General features: G+C 41.9%; 1 pseudogene across 1 annotated transcript; it reads right to left on the reverse strand.

The window, feature by feature from the left end:
• Positions 1-19,342: 19,342 nt before the first annotated feature.
• Positions 19,343-25,151, reverse strand: LOC148818163 (Ig lambda-3 chain C region pseudogene; annotated as a pseudogene). Its single transcript, XR_016094481.1, has 3 exons — positions 25,107-25,151; positions 21,981-22,062; positions 19,343-19,931 (listed from the first exon to the last, which is right to left on the reverse strand). The product of XR_016094481.1 is annotated as an Ig lambda-3 chain C region pseudogene (transcript).
• Between the last annotated feature and the right edge of the window lie 161 nt (positions 25,152-25,312).

The raw sequence follows: 25,312 nt of genomic DNA on the forward strand, positions 1-25,312 counted from the left end.
CCACAGGAGTGGTGCTCCGAGCAGCCGCCTGATCCACCAGGTAAAGCACACACCTTTTACATCCCTAAAGAGGAGCAGATCTCCCCACCTGGCGATGAAAAGGAGCTTTCCCTGTGCACCCTGGCACCCAAGAGGGGTCAGGACCACCACCCTGCAGTGGTGGAAGGGATCCAGATGGCAGGAGAGCAGGTTGGTGATGTAGCCCTCACCCTTAGCCCTGACAGGTCCTCTATTAGTGAGGATCTGCTTGAGCAGCTGTCACAGGGCCACCGCCAGGTGCCCCTGGTGCAACATTCACAGGTTAGACAGGAGGTCCAGCTGGACGCTGAGACTACTGCGCTGTGGACACACCTGATCCCAGATGCCGATTCCCTCTGCTGTGACCCAGGGAACCTGCAGTCAGGTAACATTATTTCTCACAACTACCAGGTAGTGAGTGAGACTGACCTGATTGTTCCTGCCTCAACGGCAGGGTTTCCAACACACCCAGTCCCCCAGAAGGGACAGGGAATGAAAGCCGAGCTGGTTTTCTTACAGCCACCAGCTCAGTCTGTCAGTCTGAGTCTGACCAACAGTGGTTCACCCAGACTGGAGCTGGATGGTCAAGCCACCCGCCTGTCAGTGCAGGACATCGCAAAGAGGGGTGTCAGAATCCCTGCCTGCACTGACATGGGCCTGGTGGGTGATAGCGAGTTCGAAGACAGTGAACTAGCTATCCCAGTGCTGGGGCAGCTCCCTGAACCCCTAGCGAGGGAAGGGGGGAGCGAGCAGGTGTCCTACACCCACGCCCAGCGAACGATTGTAAACATGCCGATAGAGGGATTCCTCAATCAGGAAGTGTGCAGGGTGGACCTGAACAGTGAGAATGGGGTAACAATCCCAGATCACTCAGGTGCTCCAGATGACCACTCAGCCGAGGGTCAGGCATGCTCCACTGCTGCACCGCCCCCTGCAGGGTTCCTAGAGCACAGGCATGAACAAATCGAAAAAGCAGATGCCCTGGAAAAGGAGGAGCAGCATCAGCAGCTGCGTCAGATCTCCCCAGATTTCCAGGATGTTGGTGCCCAAGATGCCACATGGCATACTGAGAAAGACACCATGTACACGCTGCGCCAGCTTAGAAAGGCAACAGTCACTCAGAAGGAGATGACTGGGATCAACCACCCGAAAAGACTTTTGGGAAGACTGATTGCTGCCGCCACTGTTGCACGTTTGCTTTTTCTGGTAGGTTTGTGTGCTACTGGCACTCTCACCCTGACTGCCCCAAGAAGGCAGGTGTCAGAGATGCCAGAGGGTAGTGACAGACTGTATCGACAGCAGCAAAAGTTGGAAAGCTTAGGGAAAACCCTACAGGCAACTTCCTATGCAACAGGGTTAAACCTTATTCCCCAACCAGTGGACATGATTGTTGGTGTTATACAGTGGGTTTATGCTTGTGTGCAACAGGCCAGAATGTTGACACAAGACCTGTTAAGGGAGTTTAGTGCCACTGTAGCCAGTCTAACCACGGCACAAATCCCAACCCACTCGATTCCACTCTTCTCAGTAGAGGAGTATGTGACATTAACCCCATCGCTCATAGCTCACCCAGAAGGCAATCCAAGATTGAATTCGGTTCCAAATCTTGAGATGGGTATGGCTACCAAAGCTATCCATTGGCTGTGTCTAAACGATTCACCAATGAAGGGTGTAAAGCTACTAATGGGCAGAGGGAGGTTAATGAACCCCATGAAGAGCAGGTGGGAAGTAAATGGCTGGTCAGCACACCACATTTAACTGACACTATGACTTGTGACAGGCATGATACAGCTACCGCAATGCAGCTACCTAATCAAACAGTTCCTGTAAGTTCCCGAGGAGGCCATAGTACAGCTTGAACTTAACACTGTACGGTCTGGAACCAGACAATATAAGACCAAACTTGAGGTCGTGGATGCCTTCAGGTGCCACACTATTGAATTGGATAGAAATCCAAGAAACAGTAAGCCCTGAAGAGGTACAGGTAGTTAGTTTGCTTTAATGGAACAAACCTCCAAACCACCCTGGCAGGTGCCCAACACAGGTGTTGTGGTTCATCAGGGGGGCTGGGAACAGGAACTGTTGTTATTGTAACACTACTGCCGGGTAGCTGGATCATGACTGGATGTACTCTGAATGCTGTACTCTCACATCAAGATGTACTCCGGGTAGCATGAATGAGTCAAAGGTAGCATGTCAAAAGAAAGGAAGTGACTTCTCCCCAAATATCTACTACAGAGGTATCAGATATTGACAGTGAACTTCCTGATGTGTAATTCCTAGACTGAGATAATGTCTCCTACCGTGTTTATACATACTCCAGATGTTATTCATCCTGTTTGTTCCCAATGCTGGTTCCGGTATGAATTCTCGAGGAGTAATGTAGACATTTAAGATTAATGTTCTAATGGCAAGGGACATCACTTAACTCTGTTTTGTTTTGAAGGCAACAACGCCTCAGGACCTTGTGACCTTCAAAAAGGGGGGATATGTAGCGGTGAGGCTTAATAATAAGGCAGAATTAAGTGTTTCTGAGCTTCCCAAATGAGGCCCCATTTCTCTGTTCATCTCTGTGGTGCAGCCACAGAGAGACCATTAGTGCAGGGTGATTTAAGGTTTCCTAGGACAGCTCCCAAAGGGGGATGCACTTAGCTAAGTCTGGCTATCATGATCAATGGTCATCCATTGGCGCCTATCTGTCTAGGGAGTGCCAGTTGGACATCTGGACTGCATTACTAAGTGTCAGGACTAAGTGACTCATATCTCACTGTGATCAACCAATCAGGGACTGGTAGGGCCGAGTAACCCACGTGGGACTCTGATGCCCATGGAACTTTCAGCCAATCAACGAGCTGAAGTTCCTCCAGGTAAAAACAGGCAACACAGGCCTGGAGATTCAGATTCAACAAGATTCAGATTCGGGAGATTCAGTAAGATTCTGGAGAGGATTCTGTGGACTGTTCTAAAGGGAATTCAAAGGAGAATTCCAGGGCAGGACGGCCCAGGAGCAGAAGGCTCCCAAGGGCAGGACATTCTCGCAGCGCGCCTCCTGACCATCCCGAGACTCAGCCCGGACAACCACGGAACGGCCAGTGTGTCCGAGTGCCAGAACTTTCCTTTGTTCTAAGAGTCTAGAGTGGAGGTTGCCAGAGAGTAACCGGCAGCAGGCCTCGTGGACAGGTCAGAACTGTGGACAGCTGAATCACTATTCAGAACTAGCTCTTCATCAGGAACGAACCGGTCCTCTTCCTGACTTGCTGGGATCCACAGTCATCTTTTCTCCTGTGCACAAACTTTGCTAGTTAAAGCCAACACTAACTAGCCGGTCAGTGAGCATCAGCAGCGCACCGTCGCAAGCCGCACAGCACAGCCTGGCACGGAGCCAGAGAGCGCGGATTGGACAGCAACAAGCCTGCAGCTGATTGTTTGTGCCTGCAGGAGATCTGAATCCCCAGAAATTGGATGAGTATTCAACTTCAATGCATTACAGCTCGAGAATTCAATTGTTATCCAAACCAGTTGATATCAATTTAATTCCTAAGAGTTATGTACTTGTTTCAAGTATCTAATGTAGAAGTTATAACCAAGTTCAACCACGAAACGGTCTTAATGAATGATATACTGAACGTATGTCCTCTTGATGTGTAACACTTCGTAACTGATTGAATAGATATCTTTTGTATTCTGATAACCCTCTCGATAAGATCTGTTAGGTTTATATGCATATTCTATGTATTAATAAATGTATCCTCGTGTATTAGTACCTGTGTATGCGCGTTGTTTGAGTTATGTCGCATGGTTGGATTCTAAAGCCATCAAAAGAATCAACTTTGTGATTTACTGCTACAATTGAAAATTGTCTCAGTAAATGCCCAAACCCTACAGAACTGGTGCCTTCAGAGAGCCACTATGATTACATATTTGGCGTCCCTGAACGGCTATGAAACACTACACCTGGTTAAATACAAAAGTACATTACGAGATAGATAATTATGAAAGGTGTTCCTGTCTTTTATGCTACTCATACTGTAAATAGAGCCTTTAGGAAATGGAGTGTCTTATCTGGGGCTAGAGTTTTGATCCAACAGTTTCTTGGATCACTACAGCAGAAGCCAATCCTATTGCACAGTGTCTAGTGCCTCAGAGGGCAGCTCACTCAAGTCAGGTCCTGCAAAACATGACGCTGGAAGATGATATGAAGTCTTCCTTGCTGGTTTTGAATAAACTGCAAGTCACAAGAACTGGCCTAATGAGGAGTGGACCTGTATATTAGTGCCTTTTAAGGCAGCAAAAGCCAGAAAGCCTATTATGACCTGGATTCTGCTGCAGCCACAAATTATGACCAGTTAAAGGCAGAGAATTTGCTAGGCTTAGCATGAATAATTATAGACAGGTTCCGCAGGTCATTTTACATATCCCACATTTACCTCTAAACAAGTGTCAATTTCAGAGTATTTCTATGGACCTGAATGTCCACTAAAAATGAACACTGCAGGGCACTGCTTTGAGCTGGTTAATGTGGACTACACCACCCGGTACCCAGAATAAATCTGTTATAACTATGTCTGCTGAGAGGATTGCAGAGTAGAGACTCCTGATGAAATCCTCACAGATCATGGATACAGTTTACAACTGTAAGAACTGATGTTGCAAACTGACAGATTAATTCCACTCCATTTGTATGCTGTATGTGCAAGATTCACCAAGCATACAATAGGTGTTCTCTATTTGAATTGTTATATGAAAGAAGGCCATGAAAGGTCCACAATTTGTTAAAGGAGACCTGGGATAATAAACAAGGAATTACTACTGATATTATGAGTAGCCATTAGAGGGCAGTGCTGAACACTGAATTGAGGGTCTCATACTCCTGCTAGCAAACACTGTCCTGTTCCTTGAACTGATGCAAATCTCCCCTGCTTTTAGGAGCCATGTGCTGAGTGTTCACTGAGTTCACCGTTCTATTCTGACTGGATTTTCTTGTGTCAATACAGCCTCTTCTAAGAATTCGATCTGCTTGACATTCTGCCTCTCCTGTGAACCTGTCTGGGGAGCTTTCCTTTGCTCTTCTTCTTCATGCTGTGGACTGACATCAGGAGCAATATATTTTTAATCTGTAGCTCCTAAGAAAAAAACATTACGATTGCAGTAGAAGAATTATGCTTTGACTTTGCAGTTGTGGTGGTATCTTTAATGCTCTGCCAATTACAAATAATTGAGTAGCACTTCCTAATAGGAGGCACCTGTAAAGCTTGTCTTACTGCTGTAAATACTGGAACACTTCTTGTTGAAGACTAGTAGATGGTGAATCTTACCTCTACACCAGTCTGGATTTCCAGAGCTCTGAAGCCCTTAATGCCTTAATGGCTGGCTGAACTGCAGTATGAGGCTAAAGCTCGTACCGAAGACATTTACCTGTCTTCCCTCTCTGCAATAAATGCTGGAGAGTTTAGAGGCTAAAACGTGGTTTTAAAAAACTAAATCAGCTATAAACCAACATTTATTCCCATTTCTAGTATTCATAAATTTGTAAATGTGTAAATTGTTTTGTAACAGTGCGCAGACACAGCTGCAGGAAGGGGGCATTTATGTAAGAAGAACAAACACTCACTAGAGGTTTTAAGTTTTAAATAAATATCCTTGAAACATTCAGATCTTACCTCCATATTAATTTGAAATACTACTCTAAGCACAGTGAACCTCATACAAAACCTCATACAGTACCTCAAAATCCGGGTTCCTTGGGAAAGGCCAGGTGTTTGAATTCTCACCTGAACAGCAAGGAATGTGCTTACTGAGCGTCAGGGATTTGGCAAACTGATGCCGATTCTGTATGAGCAGAAGTCTCATTAGTATACAAAATACCAACCTTCTATGGCTGTTAAAATATAACAAAAATACTTATTTTGTAAAACTGTATTAATTATTTATTAACCCAATTTATTTATTCATTTATTTATGTGTTTGTTTATTTTCCCTGATTTGCTCAAACTCCTGTCAGGTAGCAGCACGGAACAGCTCACATTCACGTTCTAGGACAGGACCCAGGTGTTAGAAATGTAATTGACTGAATGGAGTCTGTTCAGCTGAGCCTCACTCATTATCAGACAACAGAAGACTAGTATGTGAAAAGCTATTGAAAGTGATTCAAAATGGATTCAAAATTCCAAAAAGGAATTTAAAGTCTTTTTTAAAGTCTGTAGATTTTCAATGCATTAATAGGAACAGCTTTCTCAACTTTATTGTTTAATTTCTGAGTGAGAAAAGTATTTTACTGGTCACTTTTTGTGTCCTAATCAGATCCACATCAGTGATCTTCTGTTTAACTCAGGTGAAGAGTAACTTGATTTACTGGATCACTGCTTTTCCACAATCCTTCAGACCAGGATTCCCTTCACTTTGTCAGCTCAAACCTAGAATAACTAATGTGAGTGTGCATAAGTCACAGACAAGACAAACTAGCTGGATGTATTATAATCTAGAGTGCTGGTGCTTCCAATGTGATTTTAGAGCTTTTATAGTAAAACTTGTTCCCATTATGGGAATTCAAAAGTCCGAGGATGATAATGGCAGATGACACACAGAAATGTTCATTTTTTATGTCTTCCACTTTGATGTCTTTCCCTGTATGGAGGTTTACTGTAGTGCTAAGTAAATAATGCAGAAGGGAAGAGAATACTTATAGATAAGAGCTCTCCCTCTTAGCTGTCAAGCAAAAGACAGGGACTGATTAGGCATAATCAGGCATAGTTAATTATGATGAACCATAATAAACACAAAGCTGACTAAGACCAAATATGTGTGAAGCAGGATCGTAAACAGAGCAGATAATATTGTACGTTTCCAAAATCATGTTCTGTAATTACTAAGTTCATAGTTTGAACTTATACCATATAGTTTGGTTCAAGGAATAATAAAATAATTATCATACACAGCATTTGGGTTTCTGATGTTTCTGGATTATTTGATGCTTCTTCAAATTTGTTTCAAAATGACCCAATTTATTAAAACAATAATGACCAGTAAAATATTAAACAAGGGTAGGAATTCTTAAATCCATGTCTTCACTGAACCACTGCTTGTTTATCTCCATTTGTGATTGATCGTTCATCCCTTAATTTTAGAAATTATTGTCTTTATCCCTCCACTGACTTTAATCTCATTTGTATTATGCAATCAATCATAATATTTTGTCACTAGTTGAACAAGGGATCTGATGACAAACAATTACTAGAAAATCTTAATTTACATACATACTGTAAGTGCATAAGTGCATGGCATAAAAGCCATGTGTGTTTTTTTTACAATCACAAGTGGAACATTTATGTATTTCATTTATAGATTACATCTGAAACCCAAACTAGCTGAATGCTTATCTCTCACAGATGCAGAGATTACATACTATATTATCAATTGCAGTTGAAAGAGAAGCATACAGAAAATAAGATTTTTTATTTATTTTAATTATTTTAAAATATTTATTGTTATTTTTATTGCAAAGCTGTGAATTTCAATTGATGTGAAGTGAATCTGAGCTGTGAATGAGTAAATATATACTGTATGTGAATTAACAAGCATACAGATTGAAAAGTCTCCTTCACTCTGATTCCTGCTTTTGTTGGTAAATATTTACCATATCATTTACTTATATAGAGACTGCAGAGAGGTTATCTGAGAATAGAAAACAGACAGGGGTAGGGAAAATAAAAAAATCACATCAGAAGAAAAAAGATTACACACCTGGAGAAATAAATTATGACTTAAATAAGAGTCCAGATAATGTAAAACAAAATAGTGCCACAGTCAAAATACATCTGTGATTCTATTGCAATGCTGTCAGGCTGGGAATCAGTAACATTTCAGTTTCTTGATAATGTGTTTAAAACGCTTCAGAGTAACCTTTTTTTAAAGTCTAAAGTGTTTCTCACACAGTTGCAGCTTATGTCTGAAATTCTAATAAACTGTACCATTCTTGTAACATTGTAGAAACCTTTTGAAAATGTCTTGTCTAATGTAACTAAACCAAGTGTTGTTGCAGTGCTTTTTTAGTTGGGTAATCACCCAGCACCCTATACAGTATTCAAGAGCAAATAAAAATGTCTCCACCTCCGCACACCTCTCTGACCTTGCATAACTTCAAAATATCAGCCTTTCAGGTTTTCAGAAAGATAAATCCCCAGGCCTTCAATTTATCAATTGATAGCGATAATCTCTGTATATTTAGATTAATAGACACCACAAATCTTAAAGCACACCTCATCCGTCAATCAAACAAATAAAAACATATAGACTTCATGTTAAAGAACATATATGTTAAAGAACACATACAGTATATAGTAAAGAACAGAATAGTAAAGAATAAAATATACTATATTATATATTACATTATTCTGCTTCAACACTAAATGTTTAACACCTTAGATACAACACATTCACACAGTATTTTCTTTTGTAAAACTAGCAGGGTGTAATTATCACAAATTTCAAATATAAAAATAAATGATCATGTGAATCTTCAAAACCACAGGTAATGAACTAGAATAACAAGTACATATTTTACTATTATTTACTGTTTGATGTGTAGTATACAGTCAACATCAAATCAAGCAGAAACCTTTCTAAAGGTTTAATACATACAGTAGCTCTGTAATGTATAGTTAACAGATCTTCCAAAATGCTTCAGTCACACAAAATCACGTTTAATCAAGTAATTTAATTCATGAAAGGCATAATTAACATCTGTTCCTCACTACAGCACCTCTCTACAGTTCAAACGGGTGTGGCTGTCTGAAATCACTCCAGCGTGAATCCTGCTTGCTTCAGACCTGCCCGCTCTCGGCCACATTAGGCAAATCTCGCCAGTCGCCCCAGAGCCCCCGGGGTATTTTTGGCTGTGAAACTGGAAGATGTGGAAGAGAAACTAAAACTGCTGCCAGGAGGATTTGCATGAAAGCTTTGCAGCTGCTCCAGTGTGACCGACGCTCCCAGAATAGATCAGCTTGAGACGTCTCAGTCACTTCGAGAACATCAGACATCTTCAGGCTGGCCCAGTCTTGCAGATGACTCTTCTCACTGCTATTACTGCCATGACAGATGAATAACTCTCTTTCTTCAGCACTTAGAATAATTTGAGGACTCTCAGACGTTTTTAAAGGCATTAACATTATTAATATTAATATTCACTCCAACCATTCACAGGGCAGTAAGGAAAGTAAAAAAGTAAGGTGGGAACAAAAAAAAATCCACTCAAAGCCAGTCACTAGAAGAAGGGCAATGCGTATATCCTGTGATTTGAGATATATTGTGTGTATTGCCATTTTCAGCAAGTTTTTTTATTCAAAATAAGTAGTGACCAAGTGGGAAGAAAGAGAGCTTAATTGTAAGAATTCATATCTGATGATGATGGTATTGTAACAGACAAATAAGTTCTGGATCCCAATGAAGTTTAAAACAACTGAGTTTATTGCATGCAAAGTACAATAAGATCAAAGTATTGTTCAGAATATAGGTACAAAACTTCCAGTCTGCCTACGAAGTGCTAGGAGCTCTCATCACTTGCTGGACCTCTGTGACCCCAAAGACAGATGAACCTGATGGTGCCAGTGGTGCACAAGTGTGGGAACACTGGAACTCCAGCTCCATCTGCTCTTTTAGAGTAAAAGCCTTTGGCTGAGGCTGTGATGAGGTTCATGAGGTGTGAGATGTTCCATATAGGTTTTCAGAGTATTGAGATCTGGCCAGGGAAGGTTATAGAGGCCCACCTGTATATAGTAATCCTTCAGGTGGGTAGTTGTGTCAGCATGCATAGGCTGCAAAGGAACAAGTAACAGGTTTATTCCATGCTGGAAAGAGAAGAAATAAAACACAAGGTTTCTGCCATGGAGCCTTCTTCAGGTGTTGTGTTTTCTTTCTTCTCTTTTCACCATGGAATAAACCTATTACTTGTTCCATTGTAATCCTTTACTGCACGTCACTTTACACAAATAATATCTATTCATCTGGATGGTTGTCTCTAATATTTTGGCCAGTGAGTGTATATTACACATACACACAAGGGTATAGAGATAACTCCTACTATATTTATTTCTTGGGGAGATTTCAGCTTTTGGACAATTAAGAATATAATATTAACAGTACAAATGAAATTGGGAGATACAGTAGTGCAGTTATTAACATTGCTGCCTGGCAGCTCTGAGTTTTGGACCTGAAGTGCTATCTGGAAGGAGTTTGTATGTTCTCCCTGTGTTCATTTGGGTTGTCTCCAGGTGCTTTGGTTTCCTCCCACAGTCTAAAGACATTAAATAGCTGTTCGTGTGGAGTTCTCTCCAGGTCCATGTTGGTTTCTGCCAAGTATTTCATTGATTCTGGAGTGTCCGTGTCTCTGCGATGCACTGGAATCCCACCCATATGACAAGAGTCACTTTCTGTGTCTCCAGGATTAGAGGCACACTGATAAGAGAAAGATGGAAATATCACTTAAAAATAATACATACATCAAGGCTAATGCAATTCAAACAAACGGTAAAGCAGGAACATAAAATACCTTTTTTTCCAGATTGGATATAAGATTTGTGTCACGAAACAGTTTTCCCGGGCCCTATGCAGACGACACGATCCGGATTTGTGAGGAAACACTGGGGAAAAAGTCATGCAGGAGAGGGTATGGAGACAGGGGGCGTGTCCAAGGAGTGCAGGTGCCTTGGGGAAGTGAGTCTGGGGCGAACAATCCATATAGCAAATCCAAATCGATAATCAAAAATACAGGCAAAAATCCATGGCCAGGCGATCCAGCAGGGGGATAAGGAACAGGAACCGGGTCGGAACCGGCAGGGGAAATCAGGAACAGAAAGTTAAAATCAGAACGGAGCCAGACGCTGCAGGACCAGGGCTCTCATGAAACGGGATTCAATGAGGAACCTCAAGTAACGTCTACGTCTGGCTTTTAAGGTGGAACTAAAGAGGGGCTGGAATAAGGAAGAGGTGTGGGGAATGAGGTAGAACAAGGTAGGGCTGGAGCACCCTTAAGAGGAGGAGTAGCGATCGTGACAATTTGAAAGTTATATCCTTTTATATTTCTGAAGAATGTTCTACAATTCCAAAATAGCATTAGAGCCATAGGCTCAGTGAATTAAGGTTCACTTAAGCCCTGTCAGCCCAATCATGAGAGCAGTTGCCACTCACGTTTTCAGTAGTATTTAGTTTATTGAGGGTAGTCTTGGGTGCAGTTGAGAGGAAAGTATTGCAAAAGTCAGTTAATGAAAAGACAAAGTATATTTAAAGGTTCTCCCTTTTAAATATAAGGCATTGAACACTTTAACTCCTAATGACTTTAAGAATGCATTGCTTGATTGTAATCCAACACTCTGGGATCAGTTGATTTATGTCTCTTTAATTTACTACATGGAGGAATGGTCTCGGATCTCTCCCAATGTGTTCACCAACCTGATAAAGCATTACAAAAAAAACGTACTGCCATTATCCTTGCCATGGGAGGATCCATCAAGTACTTAAAACAGGGGAGTCAATAATTGTGTTTCTTTTATTTTGGGGAAAATAGCTAATAATGTAATAGCTTATTTTCATGGTTGATTCCATTGAATCATTAATTCAGGATAATTAATTCCTTATGTTTGATATATATTTCAGTGCTTAATGAACTCATTATTTGTTTTATACGTTCTTTTCTTCATATTTATCAAGGGGTGCAATAATTCCAGAGTCCACTGTAACATTGAAATGAGTCTCATACTGTGTCTATGCTTAGTTCACAATTTTATGCTTCACAATGAGTCGGCATTCAGTCGCAATGTGTTGTAATGTAATGCACAATGGCAGGTCTCAGTACACAGTGTCAGTACTCAGTTCACAGCAGTGTGTCTCCCAGTGTGAGTTCCCAGTTCAGAGCAGCATATCTCTCACTGCGTCACTACACAGTTTTTTGGTTCTCTGCTCACAATAGTGCATCTCCTAGACTGCTGGTACTCAGTTGATAGGACTATCGCTGAGTGTGTTTGTACTGAGTTCACAGTATACAGTGTGTCAATCAGTTCACACTAGTGTGTCTCCCAGTGTGTCCGCACTCAGTGCACATTAGTGTGTCTTCCAGTGTGTCAGCAATCAGTTCGCATTAGTGTGTCTCCTGGTGTGTCAGAACTCACTACACTTTAGTGTGTCTCCTAGTGTGTCAGCACTCAGTTCACATTAGTTTGCCTCCCTGTGTGTCAGCAATATGTTCACATTAGTGGTCTCCAAGTCTGTCAGCACTCAGTTCACATTAGTGTGTCTCCAAGTGTAACAGCATTCAGTTCACATTAGTGTGTCTCCCAGTCTGTCAGCAATCACTTCACATTAGTGTGTCTCCCACTGTGTCAGCAATCGGTTAACATTAGAGGTCTCCCAGTGTGTTAGCACTCAGTACACATTAGTGTGTCTTCTGGTGTGTCAGCACTCAGTTCACATTAGTGTGTCTTCTGGTGTGTCAGCACTCAGTTCACATTAGTGTGTCTCCCACTGTGTCAGCAATCGGTTAACATTAGTGGTTTCCCAGTGTGATAGCACTCAGTACACATTAGTGTGTCTCCTGGTGTGTCAGAACTCAGTACACTTTAGTATGTCAGCAATCGGTTCACATTCGTGTGTCTCTTGGTGTGTCAGCAATCGGTTTATATTCGTGTGTCTCTTGGTGTGTCAGCAATCGGTTCACATTCGTGTGTCTCTTGGTGTGTCAGCACTCAGTTCACATTAGTGTGTCTCCTGGTGTGTCAGCAATCAGTTCACATTAGTGTGTCTCCCTGTGTGTCAGCAATCGGTTCACATTAGTGGTCTCCCAGTGTGTCAGCACTCAGTTCGCATTAGTGTGTCTTCTGGATGGTCAGCACTCAATTCACTTTAGTGTGTTTCCTGGTGTTTCAGCAATCAATACACCTTGTCTCCCAGTGTATCAGCACTTAGTTTACATTAGTGTGTCTCCCAGTGTTTCAGCACTCAGTTCACATTAGTGGTCTCCCGGTGTGTCAGCACTCAGTTCACATTAGTGTGTCTCCTGGTGTGTCAGCACTCAGTTCAGATTAGTGTGTCTCCCAGTGTTTCAGCACTCAGTTTACATTAGTGTGTCTCCCAGTGTGTCAGCACTCAGTTCACATTAGTGGTCTCCCGGTGTGTCAGCACTCAGTTCACATTAGCGTGTCTCCCAGTGTGTCAGCAATCAGTTCACGTTAGTGTATCTCCTGGTTTGTCAGCAATCAGTTCACATCAGTGTGTCTCCTGGTGTGTCAGAACTCTGTACACTTTAGTATGTCTCTTAGTGTGTCAGCACACAGTTCACATTAGTGTGCCACCCAGTGTGTCAGCACTCAGTTCACATTAGTGTGTCTCCCAGTGTGTCAGCACTCAGTTCACATTAGTGTGTCTCCTGGTGTGTCAGCACTCAGTTCACATTAGTGGTCTCCCGGTGTGTCAGCACTCAGTTCACATTAGCGTGTCTCCCAGTGTGTCAGCAATCAGTTCACGTTAGTGTATCTCCTGGTTTGTCAGCAATCAGTTCACATCAGTGTGTCTCCTGGTGTGTCAGAACTCTGTACACTTTAGTATGTCTCTTAGTGTGTCAGCACACAGTTCACATTAGTGTGCCACCCAGTGTGTCAGGACTCAGTTCACATTAGTGTGTCTCCCAGTGTATCAGCACTGAGTTCACATTAGTGTGTCTTCTGGTGTGTCAGCACTCAGTTCACATTAGTGTGTCTCCCAGTGTGTCAGCAATCAGTTCACATTAGTGTTTCTCTTGGTGTGTCAGCACTCAGTTCACATTAGTGTGTCTCCCAGTTTGTCAGCAATCGGTTCACATTAGTGTGTCTCCTGGTGTGTCAGAACTCAGTACACTTTAGTGTGTCTCTGAGTGTGTCAGAACACAGTTCACATTAGTGTGCCACCCAGTGTGTCAGCACTCAGTTCACATTAGTGTGTCTCCCAGTGTATCAGCACTCAGTTCATATTAGTGTGTCTCCCAGTGTGTCAGCACTCAGTTTACATTAGAGTGTTTCCCAGTGTGTCAGCAATCGGTTCACATTAATGGTCTCCTGGTGTGTCAGCACTAAGTTCACATTAGTGTGTCTCCTGGTTTGTCAGCAATCAGTTCACATCAGTGTGTCTCCTGGTGTGTCAGCACTCAGTTTACATTAGAGTGTTTCCCAGTGTGTCAGCAATCGGTTCACATTAGTGGTCTCCCAGTGTGTCAGCAATCAGTTCACATTAGTGTATCTCCTGGTTTGTCAGCAATCAGTTCACATCAGTGTGTCTCCTGGTGTGTCAGAACTCAGTACACTTTAGTATGTCTCTTAGTGTGTCAGCACACAGTTCACATTAGTGTGCCACCCAGTGTGTCAGGACTCAGTTCACATTATGTGTCTCCCAGTGTATCAGCACTCAGTTCACATTAGTGTTTCTCCCAGTGTGTCAGCACTCAGTTCACATTAGTGTGTCTTCTGGTGTGTCAGCACTCAGTTCACATTAGTGTGTCTCCCAGTGTGTCAGAAATCAGTTCACATTAGTGTTTCTCTTGGTGTGTCAGCACTCAGTTCACATTAGTGTGTCTCCTGGTGTGTCAGAACTCAGTACACTTTAGTGTGTCTCTGAGTGTGTCAGAACACAGTTCACATTAGTGTCCCACCCAGTGTGTCAGCACTCAGTTCACATTAGTGTGTCTCCCAGTGTGTCAGCACTCAGTTTAAATTAGTGTGTTTCCCAGTGTGTCAGCAATCGGTTCACATTAATGGTCTCCTGGTGTGTCAGCACTCAGTTCACATTAGTGTGTCTCCCAGTGTGTCAGCAATCGGTTCACATTAGTGGTCTCCCAGTGTGTCAGCACTCAGTTCACATTAGTGTGTCTTCTGGTGTGTCAGCACTCAATTCACTTTAGTGTGTTTCCTGGTGTTTCAGCAATCAATACACCTTAGTGTGTCTCCTGGTGTGTCAGCACTCAGTTCACATTAGTGGTCTCCCGGTGTGTCAGCACTCAGTTCACATTAGTGTGTCTCCTGGTGTGTCAGCACTCAGTTCAGATTAGTGTGTCTCCCAGTGTTTCAGCACTCAGTTTACATTAGTGTGGCTCCCAGTGTGTCAGCACTCAGTTTACATTAGTGTGGCTCCCAGTGTGTCACCAATCGGTTCACATTAGTGTATGTCCTGCTGTGTCAGCAATCAGTTCCAGTAGTGTGTCTCCTGGTGTTTCAGAACTCAGTACACTTTAGTATGTCTCTTAGTGTGTCAGCACACAGTTCACATTAGTGTGTCTTCTGGTGTGTCAGCACTCAGTTCACATTAGTGTGTCTCCCAGTGTGTCAGCACTCAGTTCAATTAGTGTGTCGTCTAGTGTGACAGCACTCTATTCACTTTAGTGTGTCTTCTGGTGTGTCAGAACTCAGTACACTTTAGTATGTCTCTTAGTGTGTCAGCACTCAGTTCACATTAGTGTGTCTCCCTGGGTGTCAGCAATCGGTTCACATTAGTGTGTCTCTTGGTGTGTCAGCACTCAGTACACATTAGTGTGTCTGCTGGTTTGTCAGAACTCAGTACACTTTAGTGTGTCTCTTAGTGTGTCAGCACTCAGTTCACATTAGTGTGTCTCCCAGTGTGTCAGCACTCAGTACACATTAGTGTGTCTGCTGGTTTGTCAGAACTCAGTACACTTTAGTGTGTCTCTTAGTGTGTCAGCACTCAGTTCACATTAGTGTGTCTCCCAGTGTGTCAGCACTCAGTTTACATTGGTGTGGCTCCCAGTGTGTCAGCACTCATTTTACATTAGTGTGGCTCCTAGTGTGTCAGCAATTGGTTCACATTAGTGTGTCTCCTGGTGTGTCAGAACTCAGTACACTTTAGTGTGTCTCTTAGTGTGTCAGCACTCAGTTCACATTAGTGTGTCTCCCAGTGTGTCAGCATTCAGTTCACATTAGTGTGTCTCCCAGTGTATCAGCACTCAGTTCACATTAGTGTGCCACCCAGTGTGTCAGCACTCAGTTCACATTAGTGTGTCTCCCAGTGTATCAGCACTCAGTTCACATTAGTGTGTCTCCCAGTGTGTCAGCACTCAGTTCAATTAGTGTGTCGTCTAGTGTGACAGCACTCTATTCACTTTAGTGTGTCTTCTGGTGTGTCAGAACTCAGTACACTTTAGTATGTCTCTTAGTGTGTCAGCACTCAGTTCACATTAGTGTGTCTCCCTGGGTGTCAGCAATCGGTTCACATTAGTGTGTCTCTTGGTGTGTCAGCACTCAGTTCACATTAGTGTCTCCCAATGTGTCAGCACTCAGTACACATTAGTGTGTCTGCTGGTTTGTCAGAACTCAGTACACTTTAGTGTGTCTCTTAGTGTGTCAGCACTCAGTTCACATTAGTGTGTCTCCCTGGGTGTCAGCAATCGGTTCACATTAGTGTGTCTCTTGGTGTGTCAGCACTCAGTACACATTAGTGTGTCTGCTGGTTTGTCAGAACTCAGTACACTTTAGTGTGTCTCTTAGTGTGTCAGCACTCAGTTCACATTAGTGTGTCTCCCAGTGTGTCAGCACTCAGTACACATTAGTGTGTCTGCTGGTTTGTCAGAACTCAGTACACTTTAGTGTGTCTCTTAGTGTGTCAGCACTCAGTTCACATTAGTGTGTCTCCCAGTGTGTCAGCACTCAGTTTACATTGGTGTGGCTCCCAGTGTGTCAGCACTCATTTTACATTAGTGTGGCTCCTAGTGTGTCAGCAATTGGTTCACATTAGTGTGTCTCCTGGTGTGTCAGAACTCAGTACACTTTAGTGTGTCTCTTAGTGTGTCAGCACTCAGTTCACATTAGTGTGTCTCCCAGTGTGTCAGCATTCAGTTCACATTAGTGTGTCTCCCAGTGTATCAGCACTCAGTTCACATTAGTGTGCCACCCAGTGTGTCAGCACTCAGTTCACATTAGTGTGTCTCCCAGTGTATCAGCACTCAGTTCACATTAGTGTGTCTCCCAGTGTGTCAGCACTCAGTTCAATTAGTGTGTCGTCTAGTGTGACAGCACTCTATTCACTTTAGTGTGTCTTCTGGTGTGTCAGAACTCAGTACACTTTAGTATGTCTCTTAGTGTGTCAGCACTCAGTTCACATTAGTGTGTCTCCCTGGGTGTCAGCAATCGGTTCACATTAGTGTGTCTCTTGGTGTGTCAGCACTCAGTTCACATTAGTGTCTCCCAATGTGTCAGCACTCAGTACACATTAGTGTGTCTGCTGGTTTGTCAGAACTCAGTACACTTTAGTGTGTCTCTTAGTGTGTCAGCACTCAGTTCACATTAGTGTGTCTCCCAGTGTGTCAGCACTCAGTACACATTAGTGTGTCTGCTGGTTTGTCAGAACTCAGTACACTTTAGTGTGTCTCTTAGTGTGTCAGCACTCAGTTCACATTAGTGTGTCTCCCAGTGTGTCAGCACTCAGTTTACATTGGTGTGGCTCCCAGTGTGTCAGCACTCATTTTACATTAGTGTGGCTCCTAGTGTGTCAGCAATTGGTTCACATTAGTGTGTCTCCTGGTGTGTCAGAACTCAGTACACTTTAGTGTGTCTCTTAGTGTGTCAGCACTCAGTTCACATTAGTGTGTCTCCCAGTGCGTCAGCATTCAGTTCACATTAGTGTGTCTTCTGGTGTGTCAGCACTCAGTTCACATTAGTGGTCTCCCAGTGTGTCAGCACTCAGTTCACATTAGTGTGTCTCCCAGTGTGTCAGCACTCAGTTCACATTAGTGTGTCTTCTGGTGTGTCAGCACTCAGTTCACATTAGTGTGTCTCCTAGTGTGTCAGCAATTAGTTCACATTAGTGTGTCTCCTAGTGTGTCAGCACTCAGTTGACATTAGTGTGTCTTCTGGTGTGTCAGAACTCAGTTCACATTTGTGTGTCTCCCTGTGTGTCAGCAATCGGTTCACATTAGTTGTCTCTCAGTGTGTCAGCACACAGTTCACATTAGTGTGTCACCCAGTGTGTCAGAAATCAGATCACATTAGGGTTTCTCCCACTGTGTCAGCATTCAGTTTACATTAGTGTGTCTCCCAGTTTGTCAGCAATCAGGTCACATTAGTGTGTCACCCAGTGTGTCAGAAATCGGTTCACATTAGTGTGTCTCCCAGTGTGTCAGCACTGTATCTCTTGATGTGTCAGATCTCAGTATACGTTGTTGTATCACTTGGTGTTTCAGATCTCAGTACACTTTAGTTTGTCTCCCGTTTTGTCATAGTCAGTTCACTGTAGTTTGTGTAACAACGTGAAAATACTTGTTTCTTAGTACACTATCAATACTCAGATAACATTAGTGTGTCACTCAGTGAGTCAGTAATTATTTCACAGTATTGTGTGTTGGTTCATAATAGTGTGTCTACTAGTGAGTTAGTCCTCAGTTCACAGTAGTGTGTCTCAAAGTGTGTCCACACAGAGATCCTAGTTATGTGTCTCCTATCATTTCAGAACACACTTCACAGTAGTGTGTCTCCCAGTTTGTCAGTACTAAGCTCATGGTTTTGTGTCTCCCAGTGATTGGTCAGCACTCTTTTCAGTATCATAAGCCTCAGCACCTGTTGGTCTTCTTCAATAAAACTTATGCTACTGTGTGTTTTTTCTCCCAGATCCTCTAAACTGCAATTTCTCAGAAAGCTTGAGTGTTACCTAGAAAATCAGATCAATTTACAAATAAATGATGGAATTCACTCTACCTTTGACACTGTGTGCACTCGAAATGTTTATTTCTTTTATCAATATCTTTACAGCAAGTCTAAATATACATTTCATTCAATATAAAGTAGAATATTAAGTGCCCATTCTCTGCATCCCTCTGCCTCCTCTTATCTTCACTCTCTCATTTCAACTAGTGCCCCCCTCACCCTCTCCTGCACATTGACTCCTCATGACGCAGCTGTGTCAGCAAATCCCTCAGCTCACATAGAATAATAACTTCATTGAAAGGGTCTCATTAACATCTCTGTATTAATAATTGAATTATGTGATAATATCCTTGAAATGTTGAATATACCACACCGTACATTATATATTTTGCCTTTTTCATATTTTGCAGTGTTTTGAACATGAATCTACAGCTATGATGAAGGTAGATAAAATCATCAAAGTATTGTCGCTTTTATCACGAGAAGGAGAAGTTACCTCCCCTGTCTTTCAAGATCAAGGCTGCCTGCTGCCTTCAGTGTGGCGATTCCATCTTCCTGTCATTGTACTGGTCAAATGTGGTGCTTTCTCAGATGTAAATCTATTATTCCTTACCACATTTATCAACAAAACCCAAAAGAAGTGAAACAATTCCAAATTCTGCCTTTGACATAATGCATTTTATTTTCACCTCTAGAGTACAGCAAACAATAAAAATGTCTTAGAAAAAGCAACACTTAACAGACAAACACTAGTGATTAAACTAACACTCTGTACAAGCTTGCTGAGCTATTTTGCTGAGGGACAGGAGCTGCAGACATACTGGGGCTGAGTAGAGGGGTTCTCTATCCCTCTCCTCCTCAGGCTCCACAGGGGGGCCTCGAGCTCCAGTCCGGCGAAGGATGGACAGGGCCGTCTGGTGCGTCACGCCGCGGCACCTGCGCACTGACTCCTGCGGACACTGTAGGAGGTCGGCGAGTTGTCGTGGGTCACCGTGCACACGTACTCCTCCTTGGCCTCCCATTGTGCCTTGCTCAGCTTCAGGGAGCTGCTGCGGCTGAACTTCCCATCCCTCCCCTCCTCGGCGCTGGTCAGGACCCCGCTGGTCACTTTGGAGCCGTCCACCGTCCACTCCACGCTGGCCCCCTCAGGGGAGTAGCCGCTGAGCAGGCAGAGCAGCGTGGCCGAGCCGGCGGACAGCTCACTGGGGGACGGGGGGAACAGCGACACTGTGGGCTTCACGCTGGCGCCGGCTGGGAGACGGAGAGACAGAGCAGGGCAGAGAGTCAGGACTGGCGCCCAGTAGGAGACTAAATCTCGCTAACTTCGCACCAACACGTGTCATACTTTGTAACTTGTAGAAGTACATTCACCACCATAGTACTGTTAGACATTAAGGAAAAACAGGTAAACGTTCTTTCCTGACTGAAACGTAAAGAAAATAATTACTACATTGCGACTGTGGAGTTTTGGTCCCAATAGATGGCAAAGCAGTGTTGATGATCAATGTGTCCTGCAACTCACATTATTTAGATGCACAGTTTAGAAAGAGGCCAAATCTAAGACTTGTCTCCCGCAGGAGAGTTCAAGGAGGGAAAAACGCTCATGCAAGGCGAAACATTAAGAAAACCTGGCTTCCACCGTCCTTTTCATGCAGAGCTGTTTGTTTCTGAAGACCCGCCAACAAAATCTGAGGATTAAGTTAACAAGGTATATGAAATAATAATTTCTATTGCATTTTGACCATTACATGACCTGACCGTTTGTCCATATTTTAATTCTTGGACATTGGAATTTTCTGGATTTTCAGTGCACTACATTTGTGCCAAACCCCTCAGTATCTTCACTTAATTGTTTATAGATTAATTAATGACTGGAATGATGGATATTCTAGTGATATAATTACCACTAGTATTACAGAAGGGATGAAATTATCATGTTTATATATTTTAGACTACTACTAATAATAATATCTTATATTGTTCTAGCAACATACCCACAACAGTAACATCAACCATTTAATTAAAACTGGGTCTTCTGTTTAGTTAGAGTCTGTTATGTTATCTACAGATCTATAGAGCTGTATTACAAAATAACCTGGTGAAGATCAAAATGGGCCTGCATTTTATCAAAAAACTTTATATGTTAGATACAAAGCCAAAAAAGGATGTTTTTCTGTGGTAAGCAAATCCAATTAAAAGGAAAAAAGAAACAGCTGTCTTCACCAGTCTTTCTGAAAGTGAAGTCTGCATGTAAAATCTAACTGACAACATATATTCTTTAAGATTAGCAGCAGCAGGAAGCAGCCTGGGTATCAGCAGTTTGTTTTGTAACTTGCACAGGAAATTTTGTAAGAGAGGTGCCCGATAGAAGTATGACTTACTTGTAGTGAACTGGCACAAAACAAGAAAACAATAAGTCAGATTTCAGTCACTGACACTGGGAGCAGAAACATTTTTCCCTGCCTGCACATCAACATTGGTACAGTGGGTTCCTGACAGTAAATGATCAATAAAACTTAAACAAAAGGATCTGGGCTGAAGCAAGATTTTAATACTGATAAAGTAACAGTGCAAACTGCTACCAAAAGAAATGAAACACTCCATACTGCTATAAAATAAAATTCCCAAAAAACTTCAAGCCTACTGATCTGAATGAGAGGAGAAGAGTCACTTACTTTTCACTACCACCTTGGTGCCTTGCCCGAAAGCGTGATTTACTGCCATAGTGACACTGTACAAAAACCTACTGCTTCTCCAGAGAGAGAAAACACAGCTATGCGGTGTACTGTACCTCCTAATCCATGATACATTGGTTTACTATACTTTATTACTTCATTTAAGTTAATTGGGATCTAATTGTGTGTTGCTGTTCAAATGAATTGGAATAGGTCTTTCAAGAATGAAGGTTCTATGTTCCAGTCTTTCCTCTTGTATTGCTCTAATTCAGTGCCAAAACACCCACAAACACTACATTCAGATTTACAAAGAGGTTTAGGGTGTGTGTGAAAACCTTCTTCCCTGGCAAGGAATCCGCATTACATTCAATACACCCAGGAGATTAGATCTTACCAAATACAGTAAAGGACATTTTAGGATCATTAGAGTTGAAAATTCCACAAAACCTGTTTGAAGCAATTTCAGTTCTATCATGATTTGCCTCCTAAACCATAACATACTGTACAACTAAACATTTAGGAATAACCAAGGTCTGGAGGCACCAAGCACACTGGATCACAGTAAAACAACTTATAAAAGGCAAACAAGACTGCTGAGTTGAGTGAAAGAAGAGAAGTCACTTACTTTTAACAACCACCTTGGTGCCTTGCCCAAAAGTGTACCACAGTGTTTTACTGCCATAGACACTCTGTACAAAAACCTGCTGCTTCTCCAGAGAGAGAAAACACAGCCTTTGGCCAATAATGTACTTTTCTTTAACCACTGCAAATATATCTTACATGTTATTTCTTCACATTACAATTTTAAAGTACTGGTTATGTGCTGCTACAGAGACATTTTCAAAACTTTAGGCTCTACAATTAAATGATCTCCTCCTTTTATAAAAGGAATAATGATTTATTTATTATAGTGACAATGAATAGAAGAACGAGCTTTGTTTTAATGAACACGATTTTGAAAAGTAGTTCTGGAATTGATTTGGAGTTTAAAAACTGGTGGAGAAAACTTTGAAATGGCATCGAATCCAAATGTAATTAAACAAGGCAGACTGAACTAGAACTTAAAACTGAACTGCCTGAACTTGAATGTGAACTATGAAAGAGAGATTTAAGGGTAAATCTCTAAATCATGGTTGTGACAGACAGTGAAATCTGCTTCTTTCAAAAGGTATACAATATATTCCTGATGCCCTGCGTCGGTCTTGGGAAAGTCCATTTTCTGACTCTTGTTCTGAAACTGACAGAGAAATCTGGACGTGTGAACACTAACAGGATTGATCGGAAGGTACTGACATTCACACAGGTTCTTTTCTTTGTTGGACAATACACTATGCGTGTCTGAGTGTTCCCTCTGTCCGATTCCCTCTTCTTTTTGCACTGTGTATGTTTTGTTTATATTCTTCAGTTAATTATCCTTGATTATGGGGATTTTGTCTCGGGAATATATACTGTATATACTGTATAAAGCAGAAACACAGACAATGCAAGTAGGGCAATACAATTCTTGAATACATTGAACTCATATCTGACCACAGATTGTTCTTTGCTCACATGTGACTTACTCACACTTAACTTACTCACCTTTGTGTTTTCCCTCAAGATGGTTGTAAAATGAATTCCAAGATAGGTCTGCCATATAATAAACATACTGTAATAATTCTCCAGATTTTTTTAAAAAACAACAATCCAGAGGCAAGCAATGTCCTCAAATATATTAAAGCTGATTTCAGAGTTGTGCCAAGAGCTGGTAAAAAAACTCAGGTCTCTTGCAAGGTAAGTTATTCCCACAACCTATCATGAATGATCTGTGAAGAGTGGAGTTTCGGGATCATTGAGTAAAATGCCTGTAGTATCCTTTAAGATTTTAAGTTTCCTTAAAAATCCTTAAGCACACAAATAATTCATGATTTATGGAGTAAGTCTGGCATTGACATTTCTGCTGTTCCAATAGGAACAAATGGACATCCAACATTTCCAACCCCAAATTTGCATACTGTCTAGCACCATTATGAAAAGGACAGAAGATATTTGCCCAAGACACTTTTTGGTTGAACCAGGTGCCGTGTTAAGCAAGTTCTCAAAGATAATGTCTCTCCTATTTGTCTGGTGATATCTTTTCAATTCCCACAAGACAATGTGTCAGGAAATTGCCTTTAATTCCTCATCCAATATAGACAAGCACGTTAGATTCATGAGAGTCTTCTTCTTAGGTCACTAAGACACAAGATACAGCATCACTCTCCTCAGGTGATGAGTCGCTGTAATACTAAAGGAGATTTGTGTTACACAAGAAATTCCTGGTTTGATTATAGATATGATCCAATAAGACTGGTTTGAAAAATTTCTCCTACATCTCTTGGTATGACAGTCTCTTGAAAGAAACATTTCTGTCACATCTTGCTCTGGCTGCTAATCCCTGCTAGACATGCACTTAGTTTCCGTCTGTACTCTTTTTCTAACACTCTCACAACACCACAACATTCCCTTCATGAAGTAATACAATAAAACTGACTAACTCTAAAAGTGTAAGAACATTGAAGAACGCAAGCAGCCCCTGCAAGGGTGGATTACACAAGTTGTCCAAGAAGGTTCCGCCAACAATTCCCACAGTTTTTGTCTGTATTCCCAGTCAATCTTGCAGTCCTGCAGCCACCCTGAATGGTGCCCTTTGCCAGTGTGCTCAAAGGCACAGACATTGTGTATTTTCATTAGAAGCTCACTGGTGCTTTGCACACACAGGTGTTAACATGGGTTGATGACTATAACTACATTTTAAATAACAATAACAACATGTAATCAGTGACTGGAAACAGTACAAAACCTTCTTATTAACCGCACTGTGGCCTGGTCAGTTAGAAGATAGCAGATGTAGAGCCTTTATGCGGTGACCTTTAGATAACATTGTAGTTTTTGGACAAAGATTGCTTGTAAAAGGCTTGACATTTCATTTTGTATGTGGGCATTTACAGATTATGATCATGGTTGATCTTGACTCTTCAGTTTCTAGTAGTTCACAAATCCAAAAATCCCATCCAATGAATTCAGCATTAACAAGAAGCTATGGAATAGATTCTGCACTCCCACACTCACCAGAAGCAAGTTAACTATTTGCTTCACTAGGTTCTCAGCTGAAAGAATAATAGGTGCAAGGCGCAAATTGGCAAGGATGAAGAACACACAAAATGTGCAGTATAGTATATGGATTATGCATATAAGCTACTGCAGACAGGCTAACCCTAAACTGTAAAACTGTTCCTTATATTGTATATTAAACCAGATATTTCAATTTTTCTAAACCTAAAAAATATGTTGCATGACTATCCTTTCACTGTAATTCTACCAAGAAAGGTGGGTTGTATTATTTAGGGCAGCTGTGAATAGTGTGAAGCATTTTCATTCAGGAGCTTGTACAGATCTCAAACAAAACCAACATAAAACACGAAATAGCAGAGGCTCAGCATCATTGGTTAACTAGAGCACATCATGAGCTGGGTTTAACCTGTGGTCATTTCTGCAAAAAAACAATATTGTAAAGCCCTAGGAGATTTCTTTTTTAAATCATTTTAAAATTTGTATTTGGTAAAGCCTACAATAAATAAATGGTACATTACTGGTCTGTTAACCTAAAAGATTTGCACTAACTGGGAGCAGCCTGTACAGAAACATATTTTTCTAATGGATTTTTAATCAGATGCTCTGAGAATTAGTATTCACAATGGAATGTACTGGCTGCGAGAATGTTTTAGCCCACTTGATCATAGGGCACATACAGCACACCACTGTCTTTCATCCCCATCTTATATTGCTTCATCTGCACTCCGTGGTCGTCCTACTTAACAACATGGTTCCTGAACACAGAAGGCTGGTGATCCTGGCATGACGAACAGATCATTTGCATTTAAGTCTAACTACTGGCATTTATAACAGGAGAAACTATTATTGACTAACAACATATGA

Source organism: Atractosteus spatula, chromosome 19 (genome assembly GCF_055471065.1).
Source record: "Atractosteus spatula isolate fAtrSpa1 chromosome 19, fAtrSpa1.hap1, whole genome shotgun sequence".
NCBI lineage: Eukaryota > Metazoa > Chordata > Actinopteri > Semionotiformes > Lepisosteidae > Atractosteus > Atractosteus spatula.